The following is an 18683-nucleotide window of genomic DNA, read 5'->3' on the forward strand; positions in this document are numbered from 1 at the left end:
AACCTTAATAATCTTGTGATGTACTCTGATTTTATTAAGTATTTTTATTAGTTTATATCGTTGTGTTATTATCATGTTTTCATATGAACCCATGGTGACGATGAGTTCTATTATGGGCTAATCATGATCTTGGGGTTTTAGCAGATTTACTATGGATTTCTTTAGTTAATTGTTTAATAACTTGGTATGTGATGATTTTATGATATCTAGCATAGGTTGTGCTTATTCGTCTTATGTGCATCACGAACATATAAGATAGTGTGTTAATCTCTTGTGAAGCGACAATGAATCTTGAGATTTAGAACTTGCCATGCTAGCATAGGTTCATGTATTGTATGCATGATTAGTTGGTAACTCTAACCGTTTTACTTGCTCTGTGTAATCATAATGAATAACTTGCGCTTAAATCGTTATGTTGTCAAATTCTGTAGACATATAGGGTCTCAACATAATTGATGCCTATTCAACTTCTATCTTAATTGTGGATGCTTGCTAGAATGGTACTTGTGCAACGAAAGTTGTCTTTTATCAGTTTCATGTTGTTCGATTAATATCATCACTGTTACATGCTAAGGGTAATAACAATGACTATTGAATGAAGTAGTAATGAAGTTATGATCTCATGTGTATTTAATATTGTTAATTCAAGTGTTAATTTAAGTGTTTAATTCTCATAGTTAATAATTAGTTAATCAACCTTAAGTGTTATTATTTTGACATTGAAGAGTAATCATACATTGGTGAGTAAGTGTTAATTAAATATAATTAATCAGAGTCTCTGTGGGAACAAACTAGAAATCATTCTATATTACTTACGAACGCGTATACCTGCGTGAATTATTAGCGCATGCTTTGTGCCTAACAAGTTTTTGGCGCCGCTGCCGGGAACTCGATGTTAATTTGTTTAGTTTATGTACTTGCCATCAGTGATCATTAGGACTCATTGATTAAGACTTGTTACTTACTGTTTCCAGTTGTGTTTCAGGTACTCTAGCGAGCGTTATGCAAACACGTTCTCGCACTCGCAAGAGGACTCTAGATACGGCTAAGGAGACAGATTTAGTTCTTTACATTCCGGAGAAGATAGATTTTGAAGATTAGGATAAAGAGAGTGAAAAGAAAGAAACTGTAATAATGGGTGATCGTATAGTTCCAAAAGATCCAGCTCTTATGGACTTTTCTCGGCCTAAAATTGATGACATTCAGTCAAGCATCATTCATCCGGATATTCAGGCCAATACTTTCGAAATCAAGCCGGGCACTATTCAGATGGTGCAAAATTCTGTTTCTTTTGGAGGTGCTGCGACTGAAGATCCCAACATGTATATCAGGAATTTTGTCGAGATTTGCAGTACTTTCAAATATAATGGTGTTACTGATGAGGCTATCAAGCTGAGGCTTTTCCCATTCTCTCTAAGGGATAAAGCTAAGGACTGGTTACATTCTTTACCACCTGGGTCCATCACTACTTGGGAAGATCTTGCGCAAAAGTTTCTGGTGAAGTTCTATCCAATGACCAAGACTGCAGCTATGAGGAGTGCTCTTACTCATTTTACGCAGCAACCAACAGAATCTATGTGTGAAGCTTGGGAGCGCTATAAAGAGATGTTGAGAAAGTGTCCACATCATGGTATGCCTGACTGGATGGTGATCACTGGGTTTTACAATGGTTTGGGGGCCCAATCTCGGCCCATGCTCAATGCAGCTTCTGGAGGCGCCTTGTGGGCCAAAAGCTATACTGAGGCCTATAATCTCATTGAAACTATGGCTGCAAACGAGTATCAAAACCCAACTAAAAGGATGATTCCTGGGAAGGTAGTAGGTATTCTGGAAGTTGATGTAGCTACAACTATCGCATCGCAGCTCCAAGCACTGTCTATGAAGGTCGATTCTTTAGCCAACTATGGAGTCAATCAAATAGCTATTGTCTGTGAGCTTTATGCAGGCTCTCATGCTACGGATCAGTGTTCTCTTATTAATGAATCTGTTCAGTATGTGAACAATTATCAGCGACCGCAGCAGCCTGTGCCAGCTACTTATCATCCTAATAACAGAAATCATCCCAATTTAAGCTAGAGCAACAATTAGAATGCTATTCAGCAACCATATCAACAAGCTGTAAGTAAACAGTTTAATCCACCTGGATTCCAAGAACCTCAGCAGTATGCTCAAAGGCAATCATATCCTCAACAAGAAGGTGCTGCTCCACATTCTAGTGTTGATTTCGAGGAGCTAAAGCTGTTGTGCAAAAGTCAGGCTGTTTCTATCAAGACCTTGGAGAATCAAATTGGTCAAATAGCCAATGCCTTGCTCAATCGTCAACCTGGCACACTTCCCAGCGATACTGAAGTGCCAAGCAGGAAGGAAGCTAAGGAGCAAGTCAAAGTTGTCACTTTAAGGTCTGGAAAAGTTGCTGAAGCTGGAAAAACAAAGGATGGAGAAGGTGAAGTTGTAGATGAAGAAGAAAAACAAAAGGAGAAAGAGGGGGAACCAAGGAAGACTACTATTGAACACACTCTGCCTGAGGGTAATACAGGGGAGAACCAGCTCTATCCTCCACCACTTTTTCCTAAGCGATTGCAAAAAGAAAAGCTGGATAAGCAATTCGGTAATTTTCTGGAGGTGTTCAAGAAACTTACCAGCAACATACCTTTCGCTGAGGCTCTGGAGCAAATGCCTAGTTATGCAAAATTCATGAAAGGTATTCTTTCAAGGAAGGTGAAACTAGACGATCTTGATACCGTTGCTATGACGGAAGAGTGCAGTGCCGTGCTGCAACAAAAATTACCTCCAAAGCTTAAGGATCCAGGTATCTTCACCTTGCACCATTGGTAAGTTGTTATTCAAAAAGTGCCTTTGCAATTTGGGAGCAAGCATCAATCTGATGCCGTTGTCTATCTTCAAAAAGCTGAATTTGCCTGATCCGAAACCCACCTATATGTCTCTACAATTGGCTGATCGTTTTATTACATACCCACGAGGTATCGTGGAGGACGTGTTGGTAAAGGTGGACAAGCTCATCTTTCCTGCAGACTTTGTCATTCTGGATTTTGAGGAAGATAAGAAGATTCCCATAATCTTGGGAAGACCTTTCTTGGCTACAGGCCGTACCTTGATAGATGTGTAAAAAGGTGAACTTACTATGAGGGTGCAAGATCAGGATGTAACATTCAAAGTATTCAATGTAATGAAATTCCCTACAGAAGATGAGGAGTGCTTCAAGGTGGATTTGATTGATTCTGCAATTACTTCAGAACTTGATCATGTGCTAAGGTCTGATGCCTTAGAAAAAGCCTTATTGGGGGAATTTGACAGTGATGATGAGGAAGGCAATGAGCAGTTGCAATATCTAAATGTTTCTCCTTGGAATCAAAAGCTAGACATGCCAATCTCTTGGTAATACTGATCTCAAGAATGCTGAGGGAAAGCTCAAACCATCTATTAAGGAAGCACCTACTTTGGAGCTTAAACCATTGCTTGGACACTTGAGGTATGCTTTTTTAGGTGATGCATCTACTTTGCTTGTTATTATTGCATCTGACCTTTCTGGTAGTGATGAGGATAAGCTCTTGAGGATCTTGAGAGAATTCAAATCGGCCATCGGATGGACTATAGCAGATATAAAAGGGATCAGCCCTTCGTACTGCATGTATAAAATTATGCTAGAGGAAGGTAGCAAGCCGACTGTTGAGCAATAGCGAAGACTTAATCCTATCATGAAAGAAGTGGTGAAGAAAGAAATTCTAAAGTGGCTGGATGCAGGAATCATATATCCCATTTCTGACAGTTCTTTGGTGAGCCCCGTGCAATGTGTACCTAAGAAATGAGATATTACTGTGGTAGCAAATGAGAAGAATGAGCTCATCCCCACTCGAATAGTCACAGGATGGAGGGTATGTATGGACTACAGGAAGTTGAATAAAGCCACGAGGAAGGATCACTTCCCTCTTCCATTTGTTGATCAGATGCTTGACAGGTTGGTTGGTCATGAGTATTATTATCTTCTGGATGGCTATTGGGGCAACAATCAGATTTACATTGCACCAGAAGATCAATAGAAGACTACTTTTACTTGTCCATATGGCACGTTTGCTTTTCATTGAGTTTTTTTTGGCTTATATGGCGCACCTACCACTTTTCAGATATGCATGATGGCCATATTCTATGATATGATTGGAAATAATGTCGAAGTGTTCATGGACGACTTCTCCATCTTTGGACATTCATTTGATGAATGTTTGAATAATCTCCGTTTGGTGCTCAAAAGGTGTGTGGAAACCAATCTAGTGCTCAATTGGGAAAAATGTCATTTCATGGTGCAACAAGGCATCATTCTTGGGCATAAGGTCTCTAGCAAGGGCCTTGAGGTGGATAAAGCCAAGGTGGGAGTTATTGAAAATCTTTCGCCACCTGTTTATGTGAAAGGAATCCATAGTTTTCTTGGTCATGCGGGTTTTTATCGGCGTTTCATCAAGGACTTCTCTAAGATATCTAAGCCGTTGTGCAACTTGCTCGAGAAAGATGTGCCTTTCAAATTTGATGATGAATGCTTGGAAGCATTCAAGACTCTCAAGAAGATTTTAATAACTGCACCAGTTATTACGACACCTGATTGGAGAGAACCTTTTGAGATGATGTGTGATGCAAGTGATTATGTAGTGGGAGCAGTTCTTGGGCAGCGTAAGAATAATATATTTCATGTGGTCTACTATGCTAGTAAGACGCTAAATGGAGCTCAAATGAACTACACCACTACCGAGAAGGAGCTCTTGGCTATAGTTTTTGGTTTCAAAAAATTTCGATCTTATCTACTTGGGACAAAGGTGACAGTGTTCACTGATCACGCTGCCATTCGCTATCTGGTCTCAAAGAAGGATTTGAAGCCTAGACTTATTCGTTGGGTGCTCTTGCTACAAGAATTTAAGTTGGAGATCAAGGATAAAAAAAGGTACTATAATCAAGTAGCTGACCATCTCTCTAGATTGGAGAATCCCGATTCTACTTCACATGATAAAACATTGATCAACAAATCTTTTCTGGATGAGCAGTTATTCGCAGTTCAAGAGGAAGAGCCATGGTTCGCAGACATTGTGAATTATCTTGTCAGCAATATAATGCCTCCTAATATGAATGCGGCTCAAAAGAAGAAGTTTCTGCATGAGGTGAAGTGGTACATGTGGGATGAACCATATTTGTTTAGACAAGGAGCTGACCAGATCATCAGGAGATATATCCCATTCTGTGAGACGGAGGGGATATTACGAGACTGTCATTCTACAATTTATGGTGGACATTATGGTGGTGAAAAGATAGCAGCTCGTATTCTTCAAGCAGGTTTTCTTTGGCCCACGTTGTTTAAGGATGCACATCAGTTTGTTTTAAGGTGTGATCTTTGCCAAAGAGTTGAGAATCTTACTAGAAAGGATGAAATGCCTTTAAATGTGATGCTTAAAGTTGAGGTCTTCGATGTTTGGGGAATCAATTTCATGGGACCATTTATCTTGTCCTGCAATAATCAGTACATCTTGCTGGCAGTCGATTATGTCTCGAAATGGGTAGAAGTCAAGGCTCTACCGACGAATGATGTAAAGGTAGTGTTGAGTTTTCTTCATAAGCACATATTCACAAGGTTTGGAATGCCACGAGTTATCATAAGTGATGAAGGGTCGCATTTCTGCAATCGTAAGTTCACTTCTATGATGCAACGCTACAATGTGAATCATCACATTGCTACTGCCTATCATCTGCAAACTAATAGTCAAGCTGAAGTGTCTAATAGAGAGATCAAGCGCATTATAGAGAAAGTTGTTTGTCCGTCTAGGAAATATTGGTCTTTAAAGCTCGATGAAGCTGTTTGGGCTTATAGAACAGCATACAAGACTCCATTTGGGATGTCACCGTTTCAACTTGTCTATGATAAGGGATGCCATTTACCTGCAGAGCTTGAGCATAAGGCTTATTGGGCATTGAAGAAGTTAAACCTTGATCTAGATGCAGCTGGGAAGAAGCGAATGCTTCAGTAAAATGAACTTGATAAATTTCGACTTCAAGCGTACGAAAACAACAAGATGTACAAGGAAAAAGTAAAAAGGTGGCACGACAGGAAACTATCTCCTAAGTCATTTGTGTCTGGGCAACAAGTTCTTCTATTCAACTCTCATCTCCGACTTTTTCCTGGAAAGTTGAAATCAAGGTGGTCTGGACCATTTATCATCAAAACTGTGTTTCTACATGGAGTGGTGGAGATTTTTGAGAACGATCCGGGCCAAACATTCAAAGTAAATGGTCAGAGATTGAAGCATTATTATAGGGATACGACAAACCGAGAAGTGGTTAGTGCCATTTTATTGTCAACTTGATCGAACTACTCTACGTCAAGCTAATGACTTAAAAGAAGCGCTTCTTGGGAGGCAACACAAGATATGAGACCATAGGAACCCTTAGAATTTAGTATTCTATCCAAAAACCCAAAAAAATCAGAAAAAGCTGGCTGAAAAAATATTTTTTCCAGGGACCTTGCAGGCGCCTGCGTACAGGTTCCATGCGGCCACTTGCTGGCAGGCGCCCGCCTACTAGTTCCAGCGACCGCCTGCGGACCTGAGTTTTGAATATTCGGTTTTTCAGCTTATAAAACAAAAAATTAAAAAAAACACAACCTCATCACTACAAACCCCATTACCCACGATTTTCTTCCTACAAATTAGCCACAACCCCACTCCTAATCTAATTCTAACCTTACTCCTACCCTATATACACACACAACCTCTCCATACACATCCATTATACTTTCGACTTACGAACTCTCTCCTACACACAAAATACAACTCTACAACTCTTATTCTCAGTTTCAATGGCCCCAAAGAGATCTCGAACTATAGATAGCAACAACACCATTCTGACTGCTGATTCTTCAAAGGGTACTGCTGTGAGGCCCCGATTGATGGATAGGGTTGCTGAGGAAGAGTATGCTAGGCTTCTGACTAAGCCAATTTTGAAGGAGAGAGGGTTTTTGCCATCGGGGAGGGATGGTGAATTATTGCCGATGATTGCAGAGAAGGGTTGGATGACTTTTTGCGAGTCACCTGAGGAGGTCCCGATGAGTGTTGTTTGCAGAGAAGGCCGACAGGAATGGGTATTCTGTTATTCATGGGCTTTCTGTTGATTATCAGCCTGCGGCGATTCGCCGTGTTATTGGGCAGCGATAAAGGAAGCCCCAATAGGAGAATTGGAATGAGAAGACCCCTGAGGATTTTGACTCATATTTGATTATTTCTACTCTCTGTCAGCCGGGCATGGTGTGGAAGTTTAAGAAGGGATCCAACGAGTATCGTTCTTTCCCGGCTGTTGCGATGAACATGTATGCCCGTGCATGGAATGCCTTTATTTGTGCTAATATTTCGCTTTCTTCGTATGCACATGAGGTTATAGTTGAGAGAGCCAGGTTGTTATGGGGGATTTTGAATGAGGAGTATTATGTGGACCTTGGTGAGTTCATCTACCAAGGGATTTTGAAGTTTTTGAGGGGGAAGTCACATTACAACATCCCGTATGCCTCTATTGTCATGAAGCTGTATAAGGCAATTGGAGTCCACTGGCCTTCTTATGAGCAGCTGCAGATGTCGGCCGCTCCTATTGATTCATCGATGCTGAATGCGAAGCAGGAGTGGACGGGTGGAGAGCCTGAGGAGCATGGTTTGGGATATCATCTCCCAGGAGGTCATCCAGCAGCTGGTGCTATGATGGCTAGGCCCAGTCAGGCTCAGGGGGAGGCAGGTTCTTCCAGAGGCCAGGGAGGAGATGGTTCGGGTATGGATGATGTCCAGTAGAGGAGGCTTTTCAGGAGGATGGATGCGATGTATGAGTCGTAGAGTAGGTTTGCGCAGGAGCTCACCCTAGCGCTTGGGACTGCTTTTAGAGGCCTTGGAGCTGACATCCAGTGGCCCATTTTTGGTGAGGACTCTGCTTATCCGCCTCCTGACACTTCACCCTCTGAGGGTGATGATGATGATGATTTCTCTGAGTAGGTATACCCTGTGTTCCTTTCTATTACCTTCACGGAGGACAGTGAAGATTTTAAGTTTGGGGGTGGTAGTTAAGGAACATATTTATGTGTGTGTCATATAGTTGCATTTTCATGTAGTTTAGCTCATATAGTTGCATATTTTGTCATATAGTTTTTTTTAGTTTTATCATGTCATATAGCTCATGCATATACCATGATCCCTTTTATGTTGCTTTATTGATTGATATGTGATATCGATGCGAGTGTAGTGATAGCGTTTGAGTGATGTTGAATCTTGTTAGGATGGCATGCATTGTAGAAACACTTGTAATTTCACTAAGTCTTAAAGTATGCTTAAGGACTAGATTGTTGTCATGGTTTGATGGTTTTTGAGGTTAATTTATTGCTTATACTTAGAATATTTGATAGGCTCTTAATGATAGAAGGCGTGAAAAGATATAATTGGAGTAAAAATTAGAATTCATTGCTAGTTGTGGCTAGGCGTCAAATGGCTAGTAGACGGCTCGTATTGTATGCGAGTAGTCTAGGGTTGAGCAAGATGGAGCGAAACGCACTTGCTCAGAAATTTTTAAAAAAAGTAAGAAAAAAAAAGAGTGAAAAAAAAGAAAAGAAAAAAATATGGTTTAATGCATAATTGATCACGAGTGAGCTCTTTGGTATTCGAGTTATTAAGTTCTTAGGGGACTTTGTGCCTAGTGACCTAAGGCTTTTATAGTCTGGGATCAGCTAACCTAACGCTCGCTAAATGGGTACCATTGCATAAGTCTTTTGTGGACCTTATTCATTGCTCGATCAAATAAATATTTGTTTATTGTGTTGAATAAAAGCATGATTCCGTAATAAGCTCCAGTGATCTTGAAGTGTTATAAGTCATTTTGTGTCTAGAATATATTCTTCGTATAATCTTGTGATTGCCTTGAGGATAATTGAGTATAATAATTGATCTAGTTTCGAAGCATATCTGTTAAGCATTCGCACACACCACGTTTCTAGTTGTATGTTAGCTTGCGTGATTTGATTAATCTTTAGTCGCCCAATTACATTGTTGAGATGTCATGTGTTGGTTGGTTTAGTCATCGCGATGGGGATTGATGCATTCATGTATTTTGCATTCATGCATGTTTTTATTTTGTTTTTGAGTCTGTGATGCTTGAGGACAAGCATCGATTTAAGTTTGGGGGTTTGATAAGTAGCATTTTATACCACTTAGAACCTCTTGTAATGGCTTGAATTGTTGTCTTGAAATCAAGTATTTTGTGTATTTCATGCATTTTTCTAATGTTTTTGCATTTCAGGGTATAACTTGCGTAATTAGGGAGATTTCGTCATAATAAGCATAGGGAAGTACTTGGAACCAGTTGCGGGGAGTTGTGTGAATAAATCAGCAAAATCAAAAGCAAGAAGAGGATTTTTCCAGAAAGCATGCAGGCGCCCGCCTGGAGTTAGCAGGTGACCGCCTGGAGAGCAGGCGCCCGCGTGGGATTGAAGGCGGCCGCCTGGGGTTGGATTTTCAGATTCTGGATTTTCTAATTTGAGTTCTATTGCGCTTCTGCAACTGCTGTTTCTTGTGGACTCTTATATAAGTAATATTGGAGACGTTTTCATAATAAAAAAATAACAAGTAACAAGCAAGGAGCAAGTAACAAGGAGAGAAGATAAAGAAGACCGTTTAGCATGCAATAATGAAGAAAAAGAAGCATATATTTATCTTGTGATTTTTTTAATTCGTTGTAACAGTGGATGCTAGTTTTCTTTACTCTTTGAACCTTAATACTCTTGTGACGTACTCTGATTTTATTAAGTATTTTTATTAGTTTATATTGTTGTGTTATTATCATGTTTTCATATGAACCCATGGTGACGATGAGTTCTATCATGGGCTAATCGTGATCATGGGGTTGTAGCAGATTTACTATGGATTTCTGTAGTTAATTGTTTAATAACTTGGTATGTGATGATTGTATGATATCTAGCATAGGTTGTGCTTATTCTTCTTATGTGCGTCGCGAACATGTAAGATAGTGTGTTAATCTCTTGTGAAGCGATAGTGAATCTTGAGATTTAGAACTTGCCATGCTAGCATAGATTCATGTATTGTATGCATGATTAGTGGGTAACTCTAACTGTTTTACTTGCCCTGAATAATCATAATGAATAACTTGCGCTTAAATCGTTATATTGTCAAATTTTGGAGACATATAGGGTCTCAACATAATTGATGCCTATTCAACTTCTATCTTAATTGTGGATGCTTAGTAGAATGGTACTTGTGCAACAAAAGTTGGCTTTTATCAGTTTCGTGTTGTTTGATTAATATCATCACCGTTACATGCTAAGGGTAATAACAATGACTATTGAATGAAGTAGTAATGAAGTTATGATCTCATGTGTGTTTAATATTGTTAATTCGAGTGTTAATTTAAGTTTTTAATTCTCATAGTTAATAATTAGTTAATCAAACTTAAGTGTTATTATCTTGACATTGAAGAGTAATCATACATTGGTGAGTAAGTGTTAATTAAATATAATTAATCAGAATCTCTGTGGGAACGAACTAGAAATCATTCTATATTACTTGCGAACGCGTATACTTGCATGAATTATTAGCGCATGCTTTGTGCCTAACAATAGCCTCTTTGGCTACGTCAGAGGCTGCCATATATTCGGCTTCCATGGTTGAGTCTGCAATGCATTTCTGCTTCACACTCCTCCATATTATGGCTCCACCTCCCAAAGTAAAAACACATCCTGTGGTGGATTTTCTCTTATCCTTATCTGTCTGGAAATCTGAATCAGTATATCCCAGAGGCAATAAATCAGAGGACTTATAAGCTAACATATATTCCTTAGTCCTTCGCAGGTACTTGAGTATTATTTTTACTGCACTCCAATGTTCCTGTCCTGGGTTTGACTGGTATCGGCTAACCATGCCCATGGCAAAGCAGATATCAGGCCTCGTACATAACATAGCATACATTAGGCTTGCACATGCCGAAGCATAAGGAACTGCCTACATGTTCTCTATCTCCTTAGGTGTCGAAGGGCACTGACTCTTTGATAGAGAAATTCCATGTGAAAGGTAAATTACCCTTCTTGGAGTCCTGCATGTTAAAACGAGCTAATAAGTCATCTATGTAGGGCTCCTAAGATAAAGCCAACATCCTTTTCTTGCGATCCCTTATAAGTTTGATCCCAAGGATGTATGCTGCTTCACCTAAGTCCTTCATTTCAAATTGTTTGAAAAACCATGCCTTTATTGAAGACATCTTAACATTGTTTCCAATGATTAAAATGTCTTCAACATATAGTACTAGAAAAACCACTGCATTTCCCTCACATCTCTTATACACGCATGCTTCGCTTGGACTTTGATCAAATCCATACGACTGGATTGCTGATCAAAACGAATGTTCTAATACCTAGAAGCTTATTTAAGTCCATAAATAGACCTCTTAAGCTTACATACAAGATGCTCTTGGCCTTCTTTAATGAATCCCTCTGGTTGCTGCATATAGATGGTTTCTTCAAGACTTCCATTAAGGAAAGCTGTCTTAACATCCATTTGCCAAATCTCATAATCAAGATGAGCTGCAATAGATAAAAGAATACAGATTGACTTAAGCATGACTACCGGCGAAAAGGTTTCCTCATAATCGATATCTTCTTTCTGAGTAAAACCTTTCGCAACAAGTCTTGCTTTCCAGGCTTTCACCTTTTTATCTAATCCTCTCCTTTTCTTGTAGATCCACTTACATCCAATAGGTTTTATACTTTTGGGTTGTTCCGCGAGCTCCCAGACCTGATTAGAATACATTGATTCCATCTTAGATTCCATCTCCTTTTGCCAAAGATCTACATCTTTGTCTTGTACTGCCTCTTCGTATATACGGGGATCATCATCATGTTCACCAGAGACCAAGTCTGAAGACTCTCCCAAAAACATGAATCTATCAGGCTGTTGAACAACCCTCCCACTACGACGAGGCACTGGTGCGGTATTAGTGACAGATTATACATTTTGTTGTGGTTGTTCTACTTGTACTACAGCTTCATGGGTATTATTTGTCCCTCCCACTAGTTCTTCTAAAATGACACTACTCATGGGTTTGTGATTCATTATATAGTCCTCCTCTAAGAATCTTACATTGGTGCTAACAATGACATCTCGACTCTTCGGACTATAAAATAAATAACCTTTCGTTCCCATGGGGTAGCCTACAAACAACTTTACTTCTGTACGAGATTCTAACTTAGTCGCGTTCTTGTTCATCACATGTCCAGACTCCGAGAGATGGATGGAGGCCAAGAAATCCGCGATGAAATCTATGTATCAAAATAAAGTATTGACTTTGGTTGATCCACTCGAAGGGGTAAAACCTATAGGGTGCAAGTGGGTGTTCAAGAAGAAAACTGACATGGATGGTAAAGTACAGACCTATAAGACGCGCCTAGTGGCAAAAGTTTCAAACAAATTCATGGTATAGACTATGATGAGACTTTTTCACCGGTTACTATCGTCAAGTCCATCAGGATTTTGTTAGCAATAATTGCTTTCTTTGACTGTGAGATTTGGCAAATGGATGTCAAAATTGCTTTCTTATATGGGATCCTTGAGGATGATGTATATATGATACAACCCAAGGGTTTTGTCGATCCAAAGTTTGCTAAGATAGTTTGTAAGTTGCTTCTATCTATTTATAGATTGAAGCAAGCCTCAAAGAGAATGAATATTCATTTTAATGAAACGGTCAAAGAGTTTGGCTTTATTTAAAATGAAGATGAACCATGTATTTGCAAGAAGGTTAGTGGGAGCTATGTGACATTCCTAGTATTATATATAGATGACATATAACAAATAAGGAATGTCATACCTTCTCTACAGGCTGTTAAGACTTGGTTGAGAAATAGTTTCTCGGTGAAAGACTTAGGCGATGCTACCTATATATTAGGGATCAAGATCTATAGAGATAAATTGAAAAGATTAATCGACCTAGTCGGAGTACATACATTGATAAAGTATTACATCATTTTACGATGCAAGGGACAAATAAAGGATATGTTTCGATGTCTTATGGGATAGTGATCTCAAAAGATAATTGCCCCCTAAATCATTAGATGATAAGGGACATTTGAGAAAGTTCCAGATGCGTCAGCAATTGGATCTCTAAAGTGTAGAATAATATGTATTTATCCTGATGTTTCGTATGCTTTGAGCATGACGATCAGATACCAGTCTAATCCAGGTGAGGGTCACTTGATAGTTTTCAAGAATATTCTTAAGTACTTAAAGAGGAATAAAGATTTATTTTTGGTGTAAGGAGATGATAGGGAACTAGTTGTAAAGTGTTACACTGATACTAGTTTCTTAACCTAATTTATGGATATACAAGGATAATTATGTGTCTATGCCTGGTTTATGTTATGTCTAAATACAATTGATGTTAGCTTGAATAGTTCACAGCAAGAACATTGATGATTCTATGGAAGCCGAATATATTAACGTTTTCGAAACAACCACGGAGACTGTTTAGGCATGTCCTTAGGCGATATCACCTTATTAATGAGATTAATAATCAAGGAGATATAAATGTAAAGTGCATAGTAATGATAGTGTTGTAGACCCACTGACTAAGGCTTTGTCGCAGCAGAAATATGATGGTCATACTAGTTCCATGAGTATTAGATACATGGGTGATTGGCTCTAGTGCAAGTGGGAGATTGTTAGTGTTTGTGCCCTAGAGACAACAGTATGATGTTTTAGTTTAAGACATTAGGATTATTAATGTTTATGTTCTATCGATTATTCCCTTTATAATTTATTAATTCTTAATTTAATGCGATATAAATGTTAGATTAATAAATGTCCTTGGAATATGATATGCAATTCTATATCTCTAAGTATGTGACTTAGAAATGAGATTATGAGAATCGTATTAATATTCCTAAAGGTCCCTAGTCGAGTATTATTATTAAGGCGCAATAATAATGCATTAAGACTAGTGTGTTTGTTGACTGATGATCACATCTCATTGATCATAGGTATAGTGATACTAAAGTCAAAGACACGGGCATATGTATATGTACATGGTGCTGGACAGACCTGATGTGAGATTCTACATGTCTGTTTTGTCATAAGTAATTCTCCTAGTGATAATGATGTAATGGTCCTTAGACCTGAAGTCATTATATTTCTATACGAGAATTAATATACATTGATTCCATTAAAAGTTATTCTTGACCGGGAAATGATAAAAGTGGACATTGGTTATATTATGAATCGTATGAGAAATATGAATGATCTAGATGAGATTTAACCCTCCTATTTTAGGAGTGATATTATTGGCCTCTTGTGTGAGCTAGACTATGAAATGCGTGGCCACGCTCAAATATTGATTTGATATGATAGTCTACTCATTGATCAAGGAAACCAAGATTAAACTATGATGAGGATGACACATAACATGCCTCTAGTTTAATCTATAATATTTGGTAAAAGGGGTTATATTACATTGTACATTATTCACGAAAGGTTTAATCGATCACCGATTCAATTTTTATTACTTGGGTAGCAATGATGTATTACTAGATGCCGCTCATTGTTTACGATTTTAAATTAGATTTAAAATGTATTGCCAATATAATAATAACCTATAGGGTCACACACAAACAATGCTTGAAGGAATATTTAATTTAAATTGGATTTAAATTAAATTAAAGTATTTTGAATTATTTATAATATTAATTAAGTTTGACTTAATTAATTAGATAAATAATTATATTCAAATTTACTAATATTAATTATGAAATTTATTTGTTAAATAATTAAGTGAGACTTAATTATAATACAAATAGGAATTTTGAATTAATAATAACTCCTAATTAGTTAAGAGTTATAATTCGTTTTTCTACTCTCTATATAATATCTCTTGTGTGGCTGATTTTTTGAGTGTGCAAGACTTTTACTGAAACTCTAGCCACCAAGAGAGAAGATGGAGAGAGCAAGAAGAAACAGGTTTGTGCTAGTACACATCCAATCCTTGAGATCAAGCATTCGTGTGGATACCAATAGAGCGTAGATCGCGAGAGCGGGATGCGTGGTGATTGAACAAGCTTTGGATCTCCATTAGTCAACCAATTGGTAAAGCTTCTTAAGGTAAACAATCTGATCTACGAATTAAATATATATCTTTCGTATGGATCCTGTGGTGGGTTTCGAAAATTCTGATTTTTTACGTTTTTAATTACTATTTGCGTTGCGTTTATGTGCTCGAAACAAAACAGGCTTGAGGCGCTTTGGAGATTTGTTCAGCTCCTCTATTCCAAGAGATTCAAAAGGCATATCCAACTTCCTCTTCCAGGGAGAAGCATTCAGATATTGTAATTGCTCATCATTTTCACTATCAGAATTCCCCAACAAGGCCTTTTCTAAGGCATCAGACCTTAGCACTTGATCAAGTTCAGAAGTAACCACAGAATCAACCAACTCCACCTTTAAGCACTCCTCATTTTCTGTAGGGAATTTCATGGCATTAAACACATTAAAAGTTACATCCTGATCCTGCACTCGCATGATGAGCTCACCCTTCTGCACATCTATCAAGGTTCGGCCAGTAGCTAAGAAAGGTCTTCCCAAGATTATGGGAATCTTCTTATCCTCCTCGAAATCAAAAATTACACAATCAATAGGAAAGATGAGTTTATCCACCTTGACCAAAACATCCTCAACAATACCTCACAGATATGTAATAGAATGATTGGTCAACTATAAAGTCAAATAAGTAGGTTTTGGATCAGGTAAGTCCAACTTCTTGAATATTGACAAAGGCATTAGATTGATGCTAGCTCCCAAGTCACATCAACATTTTTCAAAGGACACTTTTCCAATGGTGCAAGGAATAGTGAAGCTTCCAGGATCTTTAAGCTTTGGAGGCAACTTCTGTTGCAGCAAAGTACTGCATTCCTCCATGATAGCGACCATCTCTAAGTCAGTAAGCTTCACCTTCCGAGAGAGTATACCTTTCATAAACTTCGTATAACTAGGCATCTGTTCAAGAGCTTCCGCGAAAGGTATGTTGATGTGAAGTTTCTTGAACACCTCCAGAAACTTCTCAAACTGCTTATCTAACTTTTTCTTTTGCAGCCTCTTAAGAAAGGGAGGGGGAGGATTGGTCTGTTTCTCCCTTGTATTACCATCAGGAGGAGTGTGTCCAACAATAGTCTTCCTTGGTTCCACTTCTGCTTCCTTCTACACATCTTCTTCAGCTATAGCTTCTTCATCCGAAACTTGAGAGTGTTCTGGATTTGCAACCTTCCCGGTCCTCAATGTAATTGCCTTTACCTGCTCTTTAGCTTTTTTCTTTCCTGGTACTTCAGTGTTACTAGGAAGTGTACCAGGTTGACGATTCAGCAAGACATTTGCAATTTGTCCAATTTGATTTTCCAAGGTCTTCATAAAAACCGCTTAGCTCTTGCACATGAGCCTCAACTCTTCCAATTCAGATTTTTCATTAGACTGTTGCAGCTGGAGTTGTTGCCTTGGTGCATATTGCGGTTGTTGAAAACCAGGGGGTTGTACTGCTTTGCTGGGTACTGCTGATAAGGCTGCTGAACCCCATTCTGAGTGTTGCTCCGGCTAAAGTTAGGATGATTGCGGTTGTTAGGATGATAGGTGGCTGGTACAGGTTACTGCGACCTCTAAAAGTTGCTAACGAACTGAGTTGATTCACTAGAAATGGCACACTGATCAGTCTCATGGGCACTAGCACAAAGCTCACAGACACTAGCGATCTGATTAACTCTATAATTAGACAGAGAATCCACCTTCATCGTTAAAGCCTTAAGTTGAGAAACTATAGTAGTAGCTGCTTCCAGCTCCAGAATTCCTACTACCTTACCCTGAGATAGTCGCTGCGTAAAATTCTGGTATTCATTAGCAACCATCAGTTCGATCAATTCATAAGCTTCATCATAGCTTTTATCTCACAAGGCTCCTCCTGATGCCGTATCAAGCATGGGTCTAGAAGTAGCACACAAACCATTGTAAAAATAGTTAATAATAATCCAGTCAGGCATCCCATGATGAGGACACTTCCTAAGCATCTCCTTATATCGATCCCAAGCCTCACATAAAGATTCTCCAGATTGCTGAGCAAATTGAGTAAGTGCGTTTTTGATTGCAGCAGTCTTCGCTATAGGAAAGAATTTAGTTAAAAACCTTTGAGCAAGATCCTCCCATTTGGTAATAGACCCTGGTGGTAGAGAATGTAACCAGCACTTAGCTTTATCCCGCAGAGAGAATGGGAAAAGCCTCAACTTAATAACATCTGCAGATTCTCCATTGAACTTGAAAGTGTCGCAGATCTCGATGAAATCTCTGATGTGCATGTTGGGGTCTTCTGTCGGAGAACCCCCAAACGGAACTGAGTTCTGTATCATCTGAATCGTGCTCGACTTGATCTCAAAGGTATTAGCCATGATGGATGGTCGAACAATGCTAGACTGAATATCATTGATCTTTGGTTGAGAGTAGTCCATCAAAGCCTTTGGATTCGCTTCTGGTTCTCCCATTGCAACAAGATCTTCTTCTTCTTTCTCAACTGAGATCTCTTCTTCAACTTTCTCTTTGACTACAACTTCTTCCTCAGCTAGATCCAGTGTTCTCTTACGAGACCGAGAACGTGTATGCATACACGCTCGCTAGAGTACCTGAAACACGACAAGGAATTAATTAAGTAACAATGTCCGAGTCACTGAACTTTAACGACCAATAATGACAAACACATAAATTAAAAATACATGCGCTAATAATACACGCAAGTATACACAATCGCAAGTAATATAGAATAGATTCTAGTTCGTTCCCACAGGGACTGGTTAATTTCAATCAATGTATCTATGCAACACTAGTACGGTTATTATCTAATGCTAAGACGAATAACAAATTGATATTGTTTATACTACACTTATCTAAGAAATTATACTAGAGAACATAAACTAAGAGATTAAAGAGAGTTGAATAATATATGACACAAACATGGGATTCTAACTTCATTAAATACTTCATTCAATAGCCTTTTCATTCTTAACCTTAACATGTAATGGAGATGACACTAATCAGATAACACGAAACTAATAAACGCCAACTTTTGTTGTACGAATACTATACTACCAGACATCCACAAAAGAGATAGAAGCTAAATAGATACCAATTATATTGAGACCCTATATGTCTATGGAATTTGACAACATAATGGTTTAATGCACAAGTTATCTATCATGATTACATAGGGCAAGTAAGATGGTTAAAATTACCTACGAATCATGCATAACAATTATACATGAACCTATGCTAGTATGGCAAATTCTAAGCCCTTAAATTCACTTTTGTTTCATTAAAGATTAACACACTATCTTATAAGTTCGTGACGCTCACAAGACGAATAAGCACAACCAATACTAGGTTATCATCCAATCACCACACACTAAGGCATCGAAACAAATTAACTAAAGAAATCCATAAATAAATCTGTTAGAATCCCATGATAATGATTAGCCCATAATCGGACTCATCATCAATGCGATTTCCGATGAAAGCATGGTATAATAAACGTAGACTTTATACTTAATAAAACCAAGTACGAAACAAGAGTATAGGTTCACG

At 38.5% G+C, this 18683-nt stretch overlaps 2 non-coding genes across 2 annotated transcripts; one reads left to right on the forward strand and one right to left on the reverse strand.

Annotated features, from left to right (window-relative positions):
* Positions 1 to 1527: 1527 nt before the first annotated feature.
* On the reverse strand, positions 1528 to 1634 carry LOC141669502 (small nucleolar RNA R71). The gene has a single exon (XR_012553782.1). It is a non-coding gene; the product is annotated as a small nucleolar RNA R71 (small nucleolar RNA).
* Positions 1635 to 17093: 15459 nt separating this feature from the next.
* Positions 17094 to 17200, forward strand: LOC141670212 (small nucleolar RNA R71). Its single transcript, XR_012554453.1, has one exon. It is a non-coding gene; the product is annotated as a small nucleolar RNA R71 (small nucleolar RNA).
* The last annotated feature ends 1483 nt before the right edge of the window (positions 17201 to 18683 follow it).

This window comes from Apium graveolens, chromosome 6 (assembly GCF_009905375.1).
Source record: "Apium graveolens cultivar Ventura chromosome 6, ASM990537v1, whole genome shotgun sequence".
Lineage (NCBI taxonomy): Eukaryota > Viridiplantae > Streptophyta > Magnoliopsida > Apiales > Apiaceae > Apium > Apium graveolens.